Source organism: Pygoscelis adeliae, unplaced genomic scaffold (assembly GCF_000699105.1).
Source record: "Pygoscelis adeliae isolate BGI_AS28 unplaced genomic scaffold, ASM69910v1 Scaffold244, whole genome shotgun sequence".
Taxonomy (NCBI): domain Eukaryota; kingdom Metazoa; phylum Chordata; class Aves; order Sphenisciformes; family Spheniscidae; genus Pygoscelis; species Pygoscelis adeliae.
Window position 1 is genome coordinate 2,177,589 of NW_008824648.1, and position 21,293 is coordinate 2,198,881.

General features: G+C 42.9%; 1 protein-coding gene across 3 annotated transcripts in view; it reads right to left on the reverse strand.

The window, feature by feature from the left end:
* The window catches only part of NDST2 (N-deacetylase/N-sulfotransferase (heparan glucosaminyl) 2), a 142,739-nt gene that overhangs the window by 118,678 nt on the left and 2,768 nt on the right, over positions 1–21,293 (reverse strand). The window contains exon 1 of one of the 3 annotated variants that reach the window (XM_009322452.1): positions 8,553–8,602. The exons of the other annotated variants lie outside the window; for them this stretch is intronic. The gene's annotated coding sequence lies outside the window, so the exon portion shown is untranslated. Of the gene's footprint in view, positions 1–8,552; positions 8,603–21,293 lie in introns of those variants that run through there. 3 annotated transcript variants of the gene reach the window in all.

Consider the following 21,293-nt stretch of genomic DNA (forward strand, 5'->3'; position numbering starts at 1 on the left):
GATTTTCTGGCTCATGCCAGAAAGAGCAGCACACCGACCTCAGCTAAATACAGAATCCAGCCCCTCTATCCAAAAGAAATGCCTGTACGCTATTAATATCACAAGATGAAGCTCAGCTGTACAAATAAAACCTCTCATTTCAGCTAAGTCTTCATCATCTCTCTGGCATCCACCACCTTCTCCTCTTCACAACAAAACTCTCAGGAGGGCCTTCAGTGTAGGTTTTTCATAGCAAGCCTGTTGCTCAAGTACGCTGGACAGGAATGCAAGTCTGGTTTTATTATCTCCTCTTGGCAAGTTAACGTTTACGAACAATTAGGTTGGAATTAAGAATAAAAAAATATCAAACAATGAAGTTCTGAAGGAAATGCTCAAGTAAGTATCTGCAAGTCAGCATGGCTGAAAATGGAAACGTATTGTCTGGAAGTCAAGGGGACCTGCATGCTCCTTCAAGAGACTCGCTGACGTGCTGGATGACCTCAAGCACATACTTGATCTTTCCCACATTTAAAAAAATCTCCTTATACGACCTTCCTAGGTACCTCACTTTGAGAATTAAAAAATAAATACACTGTAAATCCTCCGATTATTATTACTGCTGTTACTATGGGGGCTGGAACTGTCGTCAGCGAACAGGCAGGACATAATTTAATTTTCTTCAAATATTTATTATGCGACAACATAACCATCTGTTTAACACTCACTGTATTTAGTTTCTGTCTTAAAAAACACAGTGAAAGAAAATACCAGCTTCTGCCTCTCACTTCCACATATCCTTTCCAGCCACATATGCACTACTACATGGCCAATATCCTTTCAACCATAGCACACAAGAAATTGCAGGAAAGCAGACAAAATTTCAGCTTGGATGAAAACAAATCCAACCACAAATTTATTCTCCAATATACCAAAACCAGAATCCCTTGTTTTAGCTTTATTAAATAAATTTTAATTTCAGCATTGAGGACAAAGGACAGGATATGAAGGAAAATGGTGGGACGAGAGGAGATAGATGGCAATAAAGCACTGTGCACAACAATCATATGCTAAAAGAGGACAGATATAAAAATATTACATATCTATACAGAAAAAGTAACTTTTCAGTAGCATTAATTTCTCTCCAGTACATTATAAGATAAACCATCAATTCTTAAGTAGCAGCTGTTACACAAAGGTGCCTTCGGCATCTAAATGTATTCTATTCGGATGCTTTTATGAAAAGGCTTCTCTTCTCTCCCTTTGCACTGTATTCTTCCATCAGCCTGTATGCAAAAATCTTTATCTAACATGTCTCACGTCACATCACTTGGACTTTGCGATAACACAAGTCAAGGAGGTAGCAAAAAAATCTAAACTAATTAACACACACTGAGTAAATTTGCTAATGAAGAAAACAAAAAACCAGAAGGCACCGGCTAAAATGCACTCATCTCCTTTTATTCTTCCCTATTCCCTCCTCTACTATTCCAACCCTGAGATCATGAACTGCTCCTAACACACCTCAGCTCCTGGCAGCAGCATCCCTTACCATGCCAGTCCTGGTCCACCAACGCAATTCCAACGTACAGAGCTCAGCCCTAACTGGGAGTATGCCCTAATTTTCTAGAGCTATTTATAAACTGTGATACCACATCAGGTCAGTCATGCCTTTTCTCTCAAGAGGTCAGTATCTGACACCGCAATAAAAAAGGGCACGGAGCTCAGGCCGAAAAAACTCCAGCACATAGCTGAAAAGGCATAAGCCAAACACATAAATGCAAAAAGATGCCCAAAGCTATGATGCTTGGATTGTTTTAAACAGTTTCTTTTCAGACCTTCTATTGCTGACAAGTCTTCCTCTGTTTTCACACAATCAAACGATAACATGCTATAACAGCAATACACCGATATCATTAATTAATTTATTGGCATTTGATGGTTGAATGGATAGCAAACAATAACCCCCTAATATAGTGTCACTATTTTGTCCATCAACTACACACATTTGTTGATATGCCTTTTTGCTTATGAACTGTAGATTCCAAATACATGAAACAAATGAATTTTTTAAAAAATGGGACTAACAGAACCAATAAGGATCTAAATATTACCTTTTTGCACAAAAACCAAAGAGAAACCTAATCATTTAGGAGAGGTAACGACTGTTTTGAAAATACTTCTGTGCTTGTGACCATAAGCCACCAACTCAATTTCTCTCACTCTAGCTTGTGGCACTGCACGCTTATTCAGAAGCAAGCTGGCCAAAAAAGGTGCAGGCAGCCCTGCCGAGGCCCGGCCGTGCCCTGATGCCTCAAGGGAGCATCAATGCTACAAACAACAAACTGAATCAGGGCTGCTCTGTACCAGCGTGGCCCAGCACTTCAGGTGTGGCAGAGCGGGACTGGATAATACACGGCCTTTTTATGTGTAAATGACAAAGCAACATCAACAGGCTGCCAGAGCACCTCTCAATCCACCCGTATCGGACCCGTATCAGCAGCGCAGAAACACAGCTGCCCACTTACGAGTCACGCTCCTGTGGAGCAAGCGTTGAGCACCGGCACCGGCCTCTAACCTCTCTTCCGTTTCTCAACAAGGACAAAGGTTTAGACAAACACAACAGCAGATAGACTTCAGTCCAAAATGAGATAACGCTGGACTTTGTTTAAATCGAACATGATTTGAGAGCAGGTTAAAGATGTGCCACTGTCTGCCTGATCCATCCAAATAACAACTAGGTCTGCTCTCTGTTCTTGAAGATACCTCAAAAAAAAAAAAAAAAGTCTACATTATTCCTCATTCCTGTCAAAAGCCTGCATTTATTCTAAGTAGCCTGCCTGTACTGCAGAATACATTTCTACCTAGTACTTTATCACCAGTGTAATAATCAGAATACAACACCTTGTTTTTAGTGGGATATCCATAATTGTTTTGTGGTCTGGTAAGAATCATAGTTATTTAAAACACTTCAAAATTATACAGGACATAAAAATGTCATTCTGAATTTGGCCTAAAACTCATTCACATCAGTATCCTACCATCTGTACTGTCCGGCTCCAGGTATTGCGAAGACTAGCAGAAGAAAGCCTTGAAGACAAATTTGCAAATTAGTCATCAGGAGAAGTAATCCTTCTTACTATCCTTTACACTGAGGGACACCTTAAGCTCAAGGAAGCTGTCTGTCCCTTCCAAAAGGCCTTAAAAGTTTGTTTTCATTTGCAGGATTTGTCTATATAACAATTACTACTCTCCTAACACATAAATATCACATTACTTTTGACCCCACGAAGTTTTAGCCTCAATGATGTACTGCAGCAATGAGTTCCACAGACTAATTTGTGCCCTGAATGAAATATTTTTCCTTTGGCCAGAACTGAATTTGTTACTTTCCAGTATCATTGACAGTCTCCCTTTCTGATGACGGCAAGCTATCTATTCCTAAACTGCTACTTGAAACAAGAAATCGTCAATCTCTCTTTTACAGAGAAACTATATCATAAACAGAAAGTACTCTGCAATGACCATAATTCGTAGAGATGCTGTAATCAGTATGAAAGCTACCGACAATGCATATGCTGCACCTTCTGCATCTGAGATGATGTTTCTTACCAGCAGTATTATCCATTCTGTGCCCCTGCACTAGGGCTTAAAAAGCAGAGCTCAGCGCACCTCCCTCACAGCTCAACACCCAGGCCTAGGAACAACAGGACCAAAGTCTCACCGTGAAATTACCAGCGATACCATCATCGTGAAGAATGATGGTAAATACAGAGTTTTTAAAGGGCTGCTGGGTTTTCTGAGCACGTCAGCACAACTGTGGTATACTAGAAAGAAACACTCCTCCTCCCCTGATGGTGGGAACAAGCGTAACAGCTGTACAAATTACCTGTTCACCGGAGTATTGTTCTTCTGAATTTGCCATCAGACATAATTCCTACCTGCAGGACGTGAAGTTTGCAGCAGTCGGTGCCTTCATGGTACTGTTTTACAGAATTAAGAAAGTGGCATATATAAAAACCAGCCAAACCTAAAAATTACTGGAAGAGGTTACTTAGTTAACTGACAGAAAGGAAGAAATACACTGAACAACCCACTCAGAGATTCTGATACAGTAATTTGTCCTCTTCATCTACCCCAAATTGTTAGAGCGGGCCGAGTAAGGCATTTCCTTATACTTTTCACGGCCATGAAGTTGATCTTCTGTCCTGATCTGGCCAGAACTACTGACAGAGGCTGGAGCCAACCCCCCGTCAGTGTGCTGGCTAGCTTCCCCTCCACCATTTGAAAACCTTGACAGGAAGCGTGTGACCCTCTCCCCAATTAAAAAGCCTTGCATAGCCAGTAATTCACCTCTTGCAATTACAGGTGGCCCTGAAATAGATTAAGTAACTTGCTATCCATCTTCAGAGGTACTCTTATTGGACTTCAGTTTTTCTTGTATTGACAACTGGAAAACATGGACGGATATCTAAATACCGTTAAAGAGATCTGGTATTATCTCCCTGATGTTAGCCATCGGGGCTTCACTTGGGTCAAATAATCTCTCCATTTATTAGAGGAACAATTCCAGACGATTCAACAGTTTTTAAAATATTAAATTAAAGGATGTCTCTGACAGGCCTAATGATGAGATCACCACTAATTCTGAAATGACAGAAGCTTATGCAATGGTTTCGAGTCATTTGATGCTGGCAACGACCAAGTATCAATGACATTGTGTTTTTAGGACATATGAAAAAAGGTCTTCTGGCACTTTAGAGAGGGGTTATGACAAAGAGTGCTCAATCTGGATGAGCCAGAGACATTCAAACTGGTCATACACCAAAACATCAGTGAAACAGCATTTTTCATTCGTTTTGTCACGTCTACCTAATGCTAAGAAGTTAAATATGATGGATATTTGCTGAGTTCCTCCTTGTCAACACAGCCTGCGAGTAAAGATGGTCCCACTTGCCTGACTCCGTTCCCTCTCTGAAGCAGCAGAGGTACAAACACTGCAGCTACTGCTACCCCTTCCACTGCACTGACACTTCCAGTGAATCTGTGACACAATCCCGTGACACCTACTTGGAAAACCATTATTTCAGCAGGTCCTGTGAAAAAACAAACAATAGTACATAATCTACCCACAAACAGCTACTGTTACCCCTTCCACTGCACTCACACTTCCAGTGAATCTGTGACACAATCCAGTGACACCTACTTGGAAAACCATTATTTTAGCAGGTCCTGTGAAAAAACAAAACAATAGTACATAATCTACCCACAAACACTAAGACAGGACAAAGACCTGCCCTGCTTATAAGTTACCGTTTTCCTGTTTCTCTCCTTTCATCACTGAGAATTCAGTTTAACTATCTCCAGAGTAATCTCTGTTCTACACAATTCACCTGTTTTTAACCTTTCTCTGAAATAGTACTGACTAATAACTAAAAATACTTGCTAATTAAGGAGTCAAGGGAGGGGGGAATAGTAGACCTTCCACCGATGCATGTTATGCAGATGAGATAGAAGGCAAAAGCATTTTACAAAATGGCCTCAAGCAAATGCCATTTTCCATTTGATCCCCAAAAATACCTTCTAGCACAGGCAAACTACCTAGAGCTTCAAAACAGCTGAATTCAACGTTGGGCGCAAAATGAAAAGGTCAATTACAAATCAACACCTCCTTTAAGTTCCTTCTAAAAACATTTTAAAAAGGACTCCTCCGCACCGATTTTCCCTCTTCTGCCTAAGTTTCACTTCCAAGCCTCAACACCTTGCACAGTAGGTTTGTTCTTTAATAGGGAAAACATGTATCCAGCGACTTTTTCCTGTGGGTGTTGCTGACAGAGGCAGAGGAACGTGACTCACTTCCTGTTTGTTTGTTTGAAATCCATCAGCGAAGTCTGTGGCTGTCTCCTACCCCGACTTTCTGCTCCGGAAGATCTGATGCCCGCTCCCACCACCGGCCCGCCAGCCCTCCTTCCCCCCGTCATGGGCAGGTGGCTCACAACCAGCCCTGCGCAACCAGCCCTGCGCAGCCCCCAGAAATGAAAAGACTCCGCGAGCCATGGGGTCAAGCAGGCAGCAGCATCGATGGTCGCTACATCCTGTACTTCTCGTTAAATCTGTATGCTGGCTATTCCAAGTAGTAAGCTTCTGGATGCGAGGACCGCCTCTTCCCTTCTATACTGGAAATTTCCTAGGGCTAAATGATAAAAATATCATTTAAATACCAATCACAACTCCGAGAACTAACGAATTTCCACAAAGTTACAAAGGAGGCAGACACCTCAAAACTTCCACGCAGGTTGCCAGCAGCAGTCTTACAATAAGGTGGCCTTGTAACAGAGCAGAGGTGAAGCATTTTTTTTGTTTTAACACAGCGATCAGCTGATTGTTAACCTCTTTGGTCTCTTCCATGTGAAGACATGGATTTGAACTAGGTAATATGGAAAAATGGGTCTGCCTTAATTATAGTGCCTAATGAACCACTGATCACACAGAGATTTTTGTTCAGGACTGCTTAAGAATGAAGTACCAGATCACAGGACTGCTCAGCTACATCACCAAGTGCAACACAAACAGGACTAACATAACAAAAGACACTCAAGTCTACAGAAAACACGGCAACTCCACTAAGAGCCCCCAAATTTAAATCCCTACAGATATAAATTACAAAAGGATCAATCCTCCTGGAAAAAGAACATGGAGCTCTCAATGTAGAAAACAATAATAAAAAGTGGTACTTTTTTCCCCTTCAAAAGGAAACTTGAAAAAGTGTAACTACTGAAACGAGTCTGTGGTAATATGCCACTGAGATGAAAAAGGAGCCATACCTCTCTGAACTATTGCTTCAGTCTTGAGTCTAAAAGGATTTCCTCACAATCACTCACAAAACTTGTTTCATCCAAAGACTTTGCATGTTAGCTATCATGTTAGAATATATTCTGAAGCTGCACACTTCTTCACAGGCAAGACAAACTCAAGGTGGTTAGCGATCTGGGTTGTTAGGACATGCAGTAGATGGATTAGGAGAGGGATCTGATCATCATCTATCCTACTATCTGTGGGATCTGCTGCTCCAGCAGTGGATTCCTGCCTGTTTCCTTGCTCTATCTCTAAGTTTCATGGCCTGAATAACACCTGTGCCACTGCATGTTATTCTTGCAGTTTTGTCCCTAAAGAAACAGGGTAGAAAAAGAGGCTGGCTTGATAAGGAAAAAGAAAATACCCCATCTGGACAAGATGACTGCAAAAGGAAAGGAAATTACTGACTCATAAGCTGTATATTAAGCTGTTTCACAGGACCTCCCACCCGCAACCTCTCCACTTCCTTTTTCCCTAAAAGTGGTTAGATTTATGGGTTTTTCTCCCTGTATGCTAGCAAAGCTTCACTATCATTTAGGCCAAAACACTAATGCTATTGTCACAGAAGGGAAGACCAAAGGACAAAATACAGGAAGTAATTCAAGGTATGACTTTTTTTGCAACTCATTATTCCCCAGACAGGGAAAGAAGCCCTAGCGAACACAGCAAGTTCAGCTCCCAAGATCTAGTATTTCAAGGCTGCAAATTGCACATACCACTCTATAACACCAGTAAGAAGAATTAATACATAAACAATGCTTGCTTAACTCACACTATTGGTTTCCAAAAGTTCAATTAATACCACTAGACACAAAATCTTCAGTCTGTAGCATGCTTTCTTCCTTATAGTAATTACAGCAAAACATGTATAGATGGTAGAATTAAAAGAACAAGTTTGGGAAAATTAAGTTTTTTTTCCCCCCATATTTTCACGATCCATGTAAGTCAGAAATTGTTTTATGTAAGGGGGATGCATTAAGGTTGTATAAGCAAAATTAATTCTGATATGTTCTATCTTATGAGTGTTTGTCCTCACAACCTTCAGAATATCTGAATGTGGTGGTGTACATCCATACACATGCCCCCGTGTATGTCTCTCCTCCTGCCTCCAATTTCCATGTTAAAACAAAATCCTAAATGATTAATTCCACTACATAACCATCCCACTGATATCACATGGGCAGAGCTATCACCTAATCTGCCACAGGGGCACCTTGAGCTAACCATAAGTTATAGCAACTATAGGTGGTTGTTCTCAGCGTGGAAGAACTATAAAATGGAAGCAGCATTGCCAGAAGGTTTTAGGTATCCTCTGACAGCCAGGTCTTCAGATTCAGAGACCTGGATTCCATCCAAGGCACAAGAAGGTGCTACAAACCTTCGTATCTACTTCTTGCTATCTGTATCTTAGCTGTTTCATCTTCTTTTCTCCTCCAAAGCCTGCCTCTTCCACCTAACCTGTTATAATCTAACCTTCTCACGTTCCTCGTGCCATACTTGCCCGTCCTTGCTGGTCATCTGTCAGTTCCCTGTTTAACACTTCCCCTTTGGCAACACAAGCTGACAGAAGCAGTACCCTCCTGATGCAATATTTTCCATTTCATTAGCACCCAAAAGCCTACTAGCACCTCAGCATGTCCACCATTTCTATGAACCCCATTAATTTCCTAGAATCAGACAGCTTTTTTCAACAGCCATAGCCTTCATTTCCCACAGCTTACAGCTTCAGCTTCCATCTCCTTTACGGATCAGTCTGTATGCTGGCCTGCTCCAGCTCACAACCCCTGGATGCCCCAGCACAGGAGCTCCCTCCTGTCCTCTCTGTACAGAGACTGCAGAGTCCGGACTACAGGACAGGTTCTCAGTTCTGGTGCAACTCCAGTGCTGACCATATCTAACGGGCAGGGACCTGCAATTCAGGGGAGAAACCAGGGTCAGCCCCAGGCTCACACATGCTCAGTGGGGGTGGCATCTTCAGAATTTCTAACCAGCTCTACAAAGTCTGAAGCATGCTTAAGCTACGTTTATTCCCTTGACATTGTATCTCTCAGCTAATTCTCATGGGAACATAAAAGAGTATTCTAGCTGTAATGCAGTATCAATAACCACGTATTATATATATTTTGTATATACACTTCCATTCTTTTTGATAGTCAAAAACACAGTAACAGATATTCATGTTCATGATAGTTCATCTCCCCGTCCCACCTATCCACATTAGTGAAAGACACCAGCCTCAATATACAGATTCTATAGAGTGCAGACACAAGCCTGCTACGTTGCTTAGTTAAATTACCAATTCTCATAATTCTTGTCCACCAAAAAAAAAAACCGCACAAACCCCAAAAAAGGTGAGACTACTTTTCCCCTGGAAGGGGAATTGAGGTGTGGTGGTAAAGACTAAAACTACAGTAGAAAATGCTGCAATCATTGTAAGCACTAGCCCAAAAAACCACTCCGTGCTTTCACCATCTTCTGACGAAAATTTATGTGGCAAAGTGCTGAAGCTGACTGAGCTGTATTTACAAATGCTTTAAATACTTGTATCTTATGCTGAAAAGCAAGCTCAAAGTTTTCCAAGGCAAAGGTAATGTGTATTATATACTTTGAAAACATACAATGTGGTTTAGTAAATGTTTATCATTACTTACTTGCTGGAAGGAAGAAAAAAAAAAAAGAAGCAAAGTACAAAAACCTTCCAAAGAGAATCAAATTTTCTCCTTTTCCAATTTGCGTACCTGTATTGGGAGGGTCTTTTGATAAAGCCAGTGGCCAGCCAGCACATGCTATTTAATTATGATGAGCAGCACAATGCGGTGTGATAAGAACAGCTCAGAAGGCTGGGAAATAGCACTTGCTGAAAATCAATAGAATCTGTTAGGGATGGAAATCTTCACAGGACCTCACATGTACGGACGTCACAGATCTCCCTATGCAATGAACTTTCCTGAGATAAAGCTGCTCTTTAGAAGAAAGTAAGTCCCATTGTGCAAAGCACAGCCCGTGCAAAGTCATATGACGAACAGCTCTTCTAACCAGAAATAAACTGCTTTAGAAAACGTAGCTTTTTATTGGCATGGACTTTTGGGTCTCCTTCTGATAGCTGACATCTTTCTCCAAAGCAACACAGCAGAATGTCTGATATCTGTAATCTACTTCAGATCTCATAGTAACAGAAGAAAAACATTACATTCACTGTTTAAACAGCGCAATCTGGAAGCGCTTACAGAAATTGCCACATTGGGTATCACAACGGGGTGGCAACTGGTTTGTAATCTCCAGTATGGGGCCTTCCAGTCCCAGCACCGTATTTCAGAAAAATAGCAGCTGGCACACAAAGATCAGAAACATCAATATTGATTAAAATTACATTCCAATTTGAAAATTTTAAAGCCATATGAAATTTTCAGACTGCTGGGCTTTGGGGGGGAAGAAGCAATGCTGGCTTTCAAAGCAGGTTTCTGATCTCCTAGAAAATCCAGGTTGGTCACGTAGTAAAAGCCAACGTCCCAGCAGGAAAGAAGGTCCCCTGTTGTAGGTGCTCTCAAACCTCACCATGCACACCCACCCCCTTTCTCACAAACCATCTGAGTGCAAATGGTCAGGAGGAATGGGGCTTACCTCAAATTGTTAACAGGTTGACACACTTCACTGGAGTTGGAAGCAGAAGAATATGGCAGAGGTAATCTTATGACTGCCTGGCTCTTGGAAGGGCCAGAGGGCTCTGATGAATGTATTTATTGCTGTAATCTTGAGCCAAATGCCTAAGGGTGACTGCTATTTCAAATCCTCTAAAGCCTGTGAAAACAGATAATCCATTGTTTAAAGATTTTAACTAAAAAAGACCAAGGTTGCAAAGCCTCAGGCAGAAAGAACAATGAAACAGTAGACAGGAGAGCACTTTGCATTAGTTTGCTGCCCACATATTGCTATGCTCTGCACACTACACAAGAAATAGCAGCAATTGGACCTTTGCGTCAAGAAAGAGCTTTTACTGAAGAGGGAAGAGAAAGGGGATTCCTCTGCCCAGTCTCATAGCTACCTGCTCCCAAATGCACTATACACCAAAGGTTTTAAGCCTTAGCAGTGATTAGTTATGCCCAATATGAGCTACATTAAATAGGCACAGAATTTTTAAAGCACTTGGCACTTGCTCTGGTAGTGAAGCCCCTTTAATAAAATGCTTCAGGCTGAATACTTAAATATCGCAGCATTCAAAAAGATCAGTAGTCATTTATAACCTCTGCAGCTAGTACATTTAAAGCATGGTGATGCTGTGCTGCCAGCGTAATGGCAATGCTGACCTTGTGCAGGAAGTTTGCCAAGCCAAAAAAACCGCATGGTATGACTTGCTCCCCAGGAGAGAGACGCCATATCAGAGCAACTGTGACGGGGGAAGAACTACTCCACTCGCTGCTCTCATGTACTGCTTCCTAGAATTTGCCATTTCCAAAATGAATAAAAATTAACAAACATGTTAAGAATTTTTGATGTGACATTTCCTCAATCCCTGTTTAAGATGCTCTTGGGTGACAGCAATAGGACAGAGTCTTTTGCACCAGTATTATCATCTCGAAGCTAGATTCAGGTCAGTACTAGTCAAAAATCATTTCCACTTTTTTCTTGTATCTCTATTTCTGCAGTCTCAGTGAGGCCAGCCTTACAGGCAGAAGAAAAGGATGAGAAGTCTCCTCACATTCACAGGATGGATTTCACTGCAGTAGCCAGTCTGTTCCCATAACTTTACATGAAACAAAACACTTCTTTCTGCTTCTCCTTCCTCTTCCTTCAAGACAGGTGGAATCAAGCTAGATGGCAAGATTTTCCTAAAAAATATTACCTAAGGATAATTCATTGTAGGAAATCTAAATTTAAGTATTAGATTATATACTAATGCCTGTGCATACAAGGTCATTCACATTTCATTTGGCTGAGAGTTCCCTCATCTTATTCTGGCCACCACAAAAGTCCTGGCACGTGTGCTCACAAGCCTTGCAACCACTTCCCCAGCTGTGTCAGCAGTTTCATAGGAACACTGGAAGACAGCTATGGTAAAAGGTCATGACTGCAAAGGAAGATGGAACTCCATACAGCCCCAGGAAAAGTTACAGGTACCCCAACACAGAGCTGGTAGCAGAGGCTGTATAACACCAGCGCCAAAGGGTTGCAAAGACAGGACAAAACCAGTAGAGTTCTCAACACTCATTTTCAAGCTTGGTGCCATCAGTCCCATCCTGGTAGAACAAGCATGAGGTTTCTAAATCACCAGCCATGAAGACCAAACCACCTCTGCATCCCTACCTAATGCTTTCTCCAGATGAAGGCTAATGACAAGGGGAAAAACGGAATCTTGCATTTGTGCTTTACACCCTAGATCTGTATGAAGAGGTGTTTCACAGAATCATAGAATGGTTTGGGTTGGAAGGGACCTTAAAGATCATCTAGTTCCAGCCCCTCTACCATGGGCAGGGACACCTTCCACTAGACCAGGTTGCTTGTCTGTCTGTATTTATTTATTTTTAAAAGTTTGCTCTTTTTAAGAACTACTCAATATAGGCTTTAAGACCAAACGGTTTACAGACATATCCTTCAAGAACAGTCTTGCTTCCAGTGCAGACGCTGTATCAGTTTCCACTGCTTTCTCTTTCAGCATTGCCTCTCGCTGATCTTCACCCTTGCACAGGATGCGTTTCAGGAAGGTATAATTGCAGGAAGGGGAAGGGGCCTGAGCACTCACAACAATTTCAGTCCCCAAAGATCTGTCCAGAATAGTATTATGGGTCAGACTTCAATGGCAGGGTGCTAGGAAAAAATGTGGAGGAAAACACAGGAACGTCTCTTTTTTTAACAAGGTATGGAAAAAACCAAAACCAAGAACCGTTCTATAGAAACGTAACTAGTTTTCTGACATAACGTGTCACGTCTTTCTGGTAAATTGCACAGGAACATAAAAGATAACGCAGCATTGCTCATCGGAGAAACTGGCAGGTCCTGGAGTAGGGCGCAAAAAAATACAGTGCAGAACCTGTGGCCCCAGGTCTGGTCCGCAACTTGATCAAAGCAACTGCTTTCCTCTTCCCCTGGACGCATCTCCTTTAGAAACGACTATTGCTATGATTTCTTCAATCTTTGCCCGTAGAGGAAATCACTGATATAAAAATTAAACCAGTGTCCAATTAAAAGCAGAAAAGAACAGGCAGCAATGAAAGGCTGCAGTTACTGGCTCTCAGTCTGCTGGGCAGGCAGCTCGGCTCTTATCACGCTGCCTGTTTCCGATATCCTTTTGGAGTTCGTCATGACCACTGTTAGTTAAGTCTAACCTAGATAAACTTGACATTTAAAAATTTTGCAGGACTGATGCAAAGAGAAGTAGCGTAGGACTACTTCTACAATTACTACAATTACACCGTGTGAAATTGTACTTTTAAGGTGGTCATCTGGCATGTGTTTAGGCGGTCACACCTCTCCTCTTCTCCAAAGAGAGCAGCCCTGGCACTTCATCAACTCATCCTATCCCCAAGGCACTCTGTGGTGTGCCAATACAAAGCATTTGAGCTTGATCGGGTTTCTTACTGATCAACTCAAAAGTAACTTCTTCTCTCCTGGAGAATGATAACATAGCAAAAAAGGAGGTTTGTTTTGTTCTGTTTATTTTAATCTCCACATCAGTTTCCTGATCCTGCTTGCTGAGTGGTTGTGCCAATATTGAGAAGGGTCAGTATAGGACTGGATTGTTTTCTTCAGTGGTAGCATCAGCTTAAACGCAAACCAAGAGGAGTACGTTCAAAGGGCATCTTCACCCTGTTTTCATTTAGCAATGGGAAAAAGCTAGGACTGACATATAAATAAGGTAATTATACAATAGCTCTACAACATGCAAAAGAATTAGCTATAACAACCTCAGAGAAACATTATACTCAACACCAACTGCAATTACGACAATCCCTGAACACTAGCTTGTTTTTAACCTGCCCACATATGCAACGCAAGACCAAAAGAGACTTCCGAGCTCTGCCTGCTACCACGGGCACTGTATCGCCACGTGTGGTTAGTAAGGAATTTGTATTTGAAAGTAATGCTGGGACAGGCAAACATCAATATTTTGTTTGAGGCAAAGCAAGTTTTCCTGCAGAAAGCTCTGTGTTTATATGTTTATGTGGACTTGGGCCATGGAAACATACCCTGTTCCACGCATGGTTACAAGATACTAAACTACAGACACTAACACATGATAACAGCACGTTTTCGTGGTAGCCTTGACTCCGGGAAGTAGGCTTATTCACATCACACTTTGATACAAGTGGCCAGATCTGAAACAGGAACATAAAGGAAGGATATGGATGAAAGCCTGCAGACAAAACTAAATCAGGAGACAGTGAGAGAGCTCTGCTTATGAGGAAGATGATTATGACTCAGCCACAAGTAAAGCACATGTGGTTTGAGCTGAAATATTGCTGACAGAATCCAGAACATTTAATTAAAAATGAATAAAAACAACGAAATTACAAGTAACAAATTAAAATACATTATTTGTAACTGAAATGGGGGGGCAGGGGGAAGCTTGATGTTTCAGAGGTGTTCTGGACAATAGATCAGACATGGAGACTAGCAATTTATGCCAGGCTTCAATGCTGAAATGAATCTGCCTCTTTGCGGCTGCCAGACTGGGCCAGGATCCCACTTTATCCCACTGAAAAGACAGATTCGACATTGTGATAGCTCACATCATTCTCCTGAAAGTGGATTCACACAGCCGATGAAAACAGGGAGCTGCAGCAGTCCTCACGCAAGGCCACTCTGCATTGATCGATGTAACGTCTACACTGGTTTCCGCCCGCTCTTTTTAATACCTCTGCAGCCCTCGATAACTGGAAGGACAAGCAGTTCACCAACAGTAAGGGGCCGATGATTTCAGTTCGGCAGCTCCGCAGCTGAGACAAGCGATGCCACTTCAAAGACATCTCTACACTTGAAACAGACCCACACACGGGTGATGCCCAGAAAAGAAACACAAACAAGACACGGGCGATGACAGATGGAAGAGGATGACATTTTAAGGAGTCAGCCAAGAAACCAGCCTTTTCTCCACTGAAAATTTCTGCCTTTTATTAGATTGCACAGAGTTCCCAGTCTTATTGTGCTCCTCATTCACCTCGGGCCGTCAAATATTAAGAGGTATTCAACTTGCTGTGAAATTACATTATTCATCTCAAGCAGGGATCTAGACGCAATGTGCCGCTGCGTTGGGCCACTCCAAGCCTGACCTCACCATTCGTTCAAAGTTAAAACTTCCAGCAGTGCAAAACCCTGACTGCGCAGGAGAGAAGCCTGTCTCTCTACAGAAAAAAAAAAAATCATAGGCCATTACCTGACATTTTGACATTCAGCTTGCTTCCAGAGCCAACTGTAATCTCAGCGGTTAAGGTTTTGAATTGAACAAAGACCTACTCATGACGTGGTCTGACTTCTCTGGGACAGGCACGGCTGGCCAGGACCACAGTAAGGTCCTGGTTACCAGTTACTGGGGAACCCTGGCTGTTGAACAACTTAACCACAGAGGCAAGGGCAAAGACAATCAACAGCTGCAGAGCATGCCATAACATTCGGCATTTGCAAAAGCTTTCAGAATAAAGTGCAGTGGCAAAGAATCACTGCATCAGCATTAGCTTAAAAAAAAAAAAAATCTAGAGAAAAAGTGCTCTAAAGATGGGAAAGGTAGTTAAGATCAGAAGAGACAAATTTCTGTAAACCAATTATCAGTGAAGGTATTAAAAATGCTACACTGAAAGCAGTCCAGGATTAGGAGCCAGTTAGTGTCACCCTGGGAAGTGCTCAGCTTACCTTCTGCTCAGCTATCTGTCCTGCTGACATTTTCTACATCTGGACTAACATCCTCAGTTTTCATTATATTCAGTGGAAAAACAAAAAAGAACTTCCAGAATGTGATTCACCTCACCAAATGTGGACATCTGCTTTGGGGTGAAATGAATTGCACCCTAACATACACTTAATGTAAAGGGAACTTATAGGGCCTAGCTCAGATGTGGACACTTCAGTCGCAGATCTTCATGTGTAGTCAGATGAGTCCAACTCTCATCATCCAAGAGATAACAGAACCGACTGTTTTCAACGCCCTTTCTGACATGAAATTTCCCATGCACTTTAAAGCAGCGGGTAGGGCTAGAAAGCTAACACAAAGCTGTTCAGTAACAGGCTCTTAAGACAAAAATAGAAATTTATAAAGTGTTCTGGAGATCTTCTAACCTTTCTGAAGTAAATCTCAAGTTTCCCTTCTTTTCTAAATTGATCTCTACTACTTGGAGTCTATCACAGCTAAGGCCTGTCATCCCACTGTTTCCTTTGAGGAATTTATACCAAAGAGATTGAAAATTTAAGAGTCAAGATCTGTTAAAGAGCTCTAAAAATCCACATGCAAGCTCTGATTTTACTTCAGAAATACTGCCAAGCAAATTAGCATTAATTAGAGAAAAGCTTAAAGACCGATAAAATATTAGGCTAATGGAAATCATCTGGAACCGTAAGACTAAACGTGATCAGAGAAAAACAAGTTGCTCCGTCACATAATCTAACAATCCTGACATGGGAGCTCCCAATATGAACGACTCAGAGGAACGCCATATTCTTGGAGAGCTTCTGATACAGGAATGAAGGATGTAGGAGACTGGAGAAACAAACAGAGGAGAAAGGGCAAGGTGCTGGGGTTGTACGCTTTCAAAGACACTGACCAGATGGCAGACCAGAACTGCAAAAAGAGATTAAGAAGGGATAAAATTGTCATTTTGCTGTCCCTCTTTCCTCCTTCCTTGTTGCATCAGCTATGCCATCCCAGCTCCCAAGGGAACTGCTGAATACAGAGGAAAAACATGCATCAATAAATAAAAGCAGCAGTGATCCCTAGCCCCAGAGAGGGCTATGACTTGTTGACATGTTATTTAACACATGCAGTTTCATGTCCTACTCTCTCCACCGTCGTGGAAACCCTTCCTCCCTGAGGAGGTTCCTGCGAGCCCTCGTCTCCTCGTGTGGGCTACAGTACGGGACAGGAAGGTAGGAGAGGAGGGGACAGACTCTGCTGTCTCTTGCTTTACAGGGAATGCCCAAGACAATCTTTTCCACTAATGCAGACGCTTCTAAAGAGGAAAAAAAAAAAGAATTCAGAATAATGCACTGCAGTGTAGGGAGAAAACAGATCAGACTAGTGCAGTACAGCTGTATTTGGATCCCACCAAAACCCTAGATCACACTCCCTCATTCCCATCCCACGCCCAAAACATGCGCCAAAGCGCTGAAGATGGTAACTGCAGCGTGACACACACAGAGCATGGAGCCCAGTGTTAGGACCTGCACAAGCCCCGTACACTGAGCAGAGGACAAAACACGTCTCTCCTTTTCACCCTCCCTTGATTCTGGGGAAAAAAAATACGAACGTTGGTATCTGATCATTGGTAGTTTTAATGTTTAACTTAACAATTTGTATTTAATGACAAATATTAAATTCACTTCATGGAAAGAAAGCGTGCAGTATTTTAGGCTAAGTTAGGGTGTTAACATTTCAGCCTGAGAGCAGCTGCAAACGCGGTTGATATTCAGCATCTGCAACCCCAGCAGGAAGAACAGCTTCGGGTACATTCAGCTACAAACACTTGGAAGAGACAGGTATTTCTGAACATCTTCTTGGTGGTGTTAGTACATAAGCAAGTGCTGCGTGAAGCTGTCCTTACTTACTTTGCACTATTCATTTTACTCACAAATTCAAAAGCAGGCTGAGTCTATATATAGAGATAGACTGTGACCATCCCTCTCGCCTTGTTTGGAGAGTTTGGGCAGCTTTAAAAAACAAGCAAACACCAATTCCCACTTCTGTAAAAACAGATCTTGTGACATTGCCCAGCGTAAGCCACAAATATTTTGAAAAGGTCTAAACTGCATTTTACAATCTTATCAACCCCCTCGCATTCACTGCTAGATCAGTTAGCTTACTAAAAACATTAGAGCGGGCGAGAACGTGATGGAGGATATCTTCCTGGTGCAGAAGATTAATTCATCATTCACGTCTACAGATTTCTACTGCATTTTTAATAGGGCACATATGGATTGAGTCTAGTGATCTATATCATTTCCTTTCTGGATATGGGTCTACACTGAAAAACAGTCCCCAAGCAGCAATTGCCAGAGGCCTGAGACCTTCAAATATCGCTGTGCAGAAAGAATGGTTAGGTCTCTGATGTATGTACTCCAGTAAATCTCTCAGTGGCTATTTAAGACTGTGCTCCACAGCTCTGCTGGAGATTCCTGCCTCCAGAGCAGGATCAGCAAAGCAGAAAGTCTGCCTGTACCTTCGCTGCTGCACACAGCCTGGGATCTCAACTCCAGCGGCTGAAGCAGAGGCACGTATTCCCTTCTGATTTTGCTATAGTGGGAAAACTGCCAGTGTAAGGGCAGAGGGCACAGCTCAAAAAAAAAACCCCAAAAACCAGGCCTCGAGGCTTCCAGAGCTGATGTCAGAGCACCCGGAGATCAGGCTGCACCAGCATGCCGTGCCTGCAGACCGTGCTGTTACAGGCCAGAGGTGAAGTGCCTCGGTGCAGGCATAATGAAACACAGAGCTTCGCCCCCTTGCATTATGTTCAATTAACCAAAGCAACTGCGTTCAGGAAAGTCACAGTGCATTTTACAAAGACGGCTAACGTTGCTCTGGGCCTTCTAAAAATATGCTCCCAGCATTAGCCTTCTACCAATTCTGTGCTGCTCAAAGCCTATCATCAGAGAACAACAGCAACTTAGATGTATTTGCATTCAATCGCAGAGACTGAAAAGACAGCTAGAAAGGGAAAAATTGAATGCAAAGACCCTTGCATCAGCAACGGCTACAAAAAGGCTAGAGAAGCAGAGACAGCAAACGGGAACATTCACCCCAGTTACTTCCAGAATCCAGGACAGATCCGGCAGTCGTGCCCGGCGCCGCCGCTGCCACAGACTGCTCGTGTGCTGCTGCTGCAGCATCGCTGCCTTAACAGCCACAAACTCCACTGCAGCTGCCTGTTGAGCTGGAAATTTGATACACTGCAAAAGTTGCTGACAGCCAGAGGCTGTTCCCTTGTCTATAAAATATCCTGTAATAAATTACATTACAGACTAGGGAAAAGGATTCAGAAAAGAGAGAATTAAAACACAACCTTATGAGAGCTAAATGAGACCAATTAAAAGAGATTTGCTACAAGTGCTGAGGGATTTTGACCCGAGCTGTAATCAGGGATGGATACGCATTCCTTTAAAAGAGGAAAATGAGCAAGAGATCATGTGTAAACAACTCTGCCAATTAACATGAAATGGATTATCTTATCTATGCAGCTCTGCTCAGAGAATCACTGCATATTCCAGATATACCACAGAGAGATCCGAGATAGGCATTTAAACCTCTGAAACAAGGCTCAGTGATGAGGAGATATGCTGTGGTTCAGGACACATCCAGGCCTCATGTGCATTTGGGTATCTTCCCCCCCCCCTTTTTTTTTTTAAGAAATCATGGAATTATAAATGCTAATATAAAACTAGTCTCAGGCTTTTCTACCAGGTCACCTACATGAATTCTGATGCAGATCAGACTGAAGGTTAGGCATCACAACAGTAAAACATGCCTTACAGAAAAACCACGCAGCAGGTAGCACCATCACTGCACTACTAGGTACTGCTGAAAAACACGCAGCTCTCCAGTGCACACGCTCCTGTCCTGATAAACACTCGCAGGTATTATTCCATACCTTAAAAGAGCAATTCTCAGTTTTTCTGTATCACGCTCCCATTTTGCTGCCAGATGCCCCAGAACTCCTCTCTCCCCACGCTCAGCAATACTGGAGGGCAGGATTGGCCCCCACTCTCCACTCTGACACCAGGCTTGAGAACCCGTACCCAACAACAAAAGTCATTTCTGCAACTGGAGCGAAAAATTTGACATGGACAGGTGCACCACTACTTCTGCTCTGTAACTCATTTTCACTGCTTTTTGAAATTTCCAGTACTTCCTAGTTCAAAATCATATCTATATACACAAAAAAGCAGTTTTACAAGGGCTGAAGAAACATTGAAACAGGAAGAAAAGACACGTTAGGAAACCATGTTCAAGATGCAGCAGCAAGGAAAATAGTATCGTGGACTTAGAGAAGAGCAAAACTGAAAGGGAAGAAAGAACGAAAGGAGGAATTTGGGATGAGGAAGAAAATTTTAAGAAGAAAGCAGCAAGCGTACAAGACAATAACCCTAAGAGATATGTACTTGTTCACAGCTGCTGACAGTGGAAAAGTTTTAGAACATTTTACGCTGGTTGCCAGATTTGAGCGCAGAGTTTTTCCACTGGCTCAGATCTGGTCTAGCGGAGTCGGGCTGCTTTTGGAGCCAGCCTAGCTCTTCACACAGCGCAACCACCTTTGTGCGGCGTGAAGCACAAACTAAAAAGCCTTTCTAGGTCCAATCTGCCAGGAGTCGCATCAGTAATCTCAGTGCCGCGAAAACAGCTGCACTGAGAAGCCCAGCGCAGAACCACCACCCAAACCCATGGCAGATGGAGCGCCTCAGGTGCCTCTGCACAGCAGTCCTACGGGGCTCGGCTCCGGGACCGCTTACTGGTGCGGATGTGGGGCCAGCTCACGTGGGCAATGTGAGCACGTGTGGGCACCCCGACTGATAAACTCTCAGGGCTGGTGCTGAGCTTGTAATTATTTCTGGCTCTCGGGGTGGTTTTGTACACAAGGCGTCCCACCGCTACCTAGATTCTTCCATCACCCAAAATTTCCCAGCCCAATTATCGTAGATGATTGACTGCACATAACCTGAAAAATTCATCAGAAGTTTCTAGCGTACCTCTTCACCACAAAGGGCAAGGTTACATTTCCTAATGAGAAATGCACGTACAATTAACAACTCTGAATACTTCTTTGGCAAGACTGGTCACAAAGAATCCCAGTGTGGAGTAGCGTAACTTGTGGTTGAATCCAGATATATGATGTTTGCTCACTTCTAATTCGGGCAACACAGAGTTTATTCACTCTTGCATAAGCAAACAGGGGTGTCTCGCGCTTTATTTATCACTTTACCACTGCAAATATGTTTTAACGACTAAAGGATGGGAAACACTATAGCAACGATTCCTCACGTTCTATCAGCTTTTCCTGCGTAACATCGTTTTCCTTGTGTCTTCGCGCTACTGCAACCGTACCCACCGTTGGCCTCCACTGAACGCAACCCCCAGACAGAAGCGTGTGTAGCACACGCAGCCCAGCTGTGGCCGTACGACGGGGCTACGAGCATCCTTCGCCCCGCTGCCTCGTTCAGCGGCGGTCGACGCCGTACCAAGCCACCTACACCAACCAACGCAACGCCGTGCCGCGAACAAAGCCGGAGCGAGACCGTGTGCCCAGGCGGCGGCCAGGGAAAAGGGGGCTCCG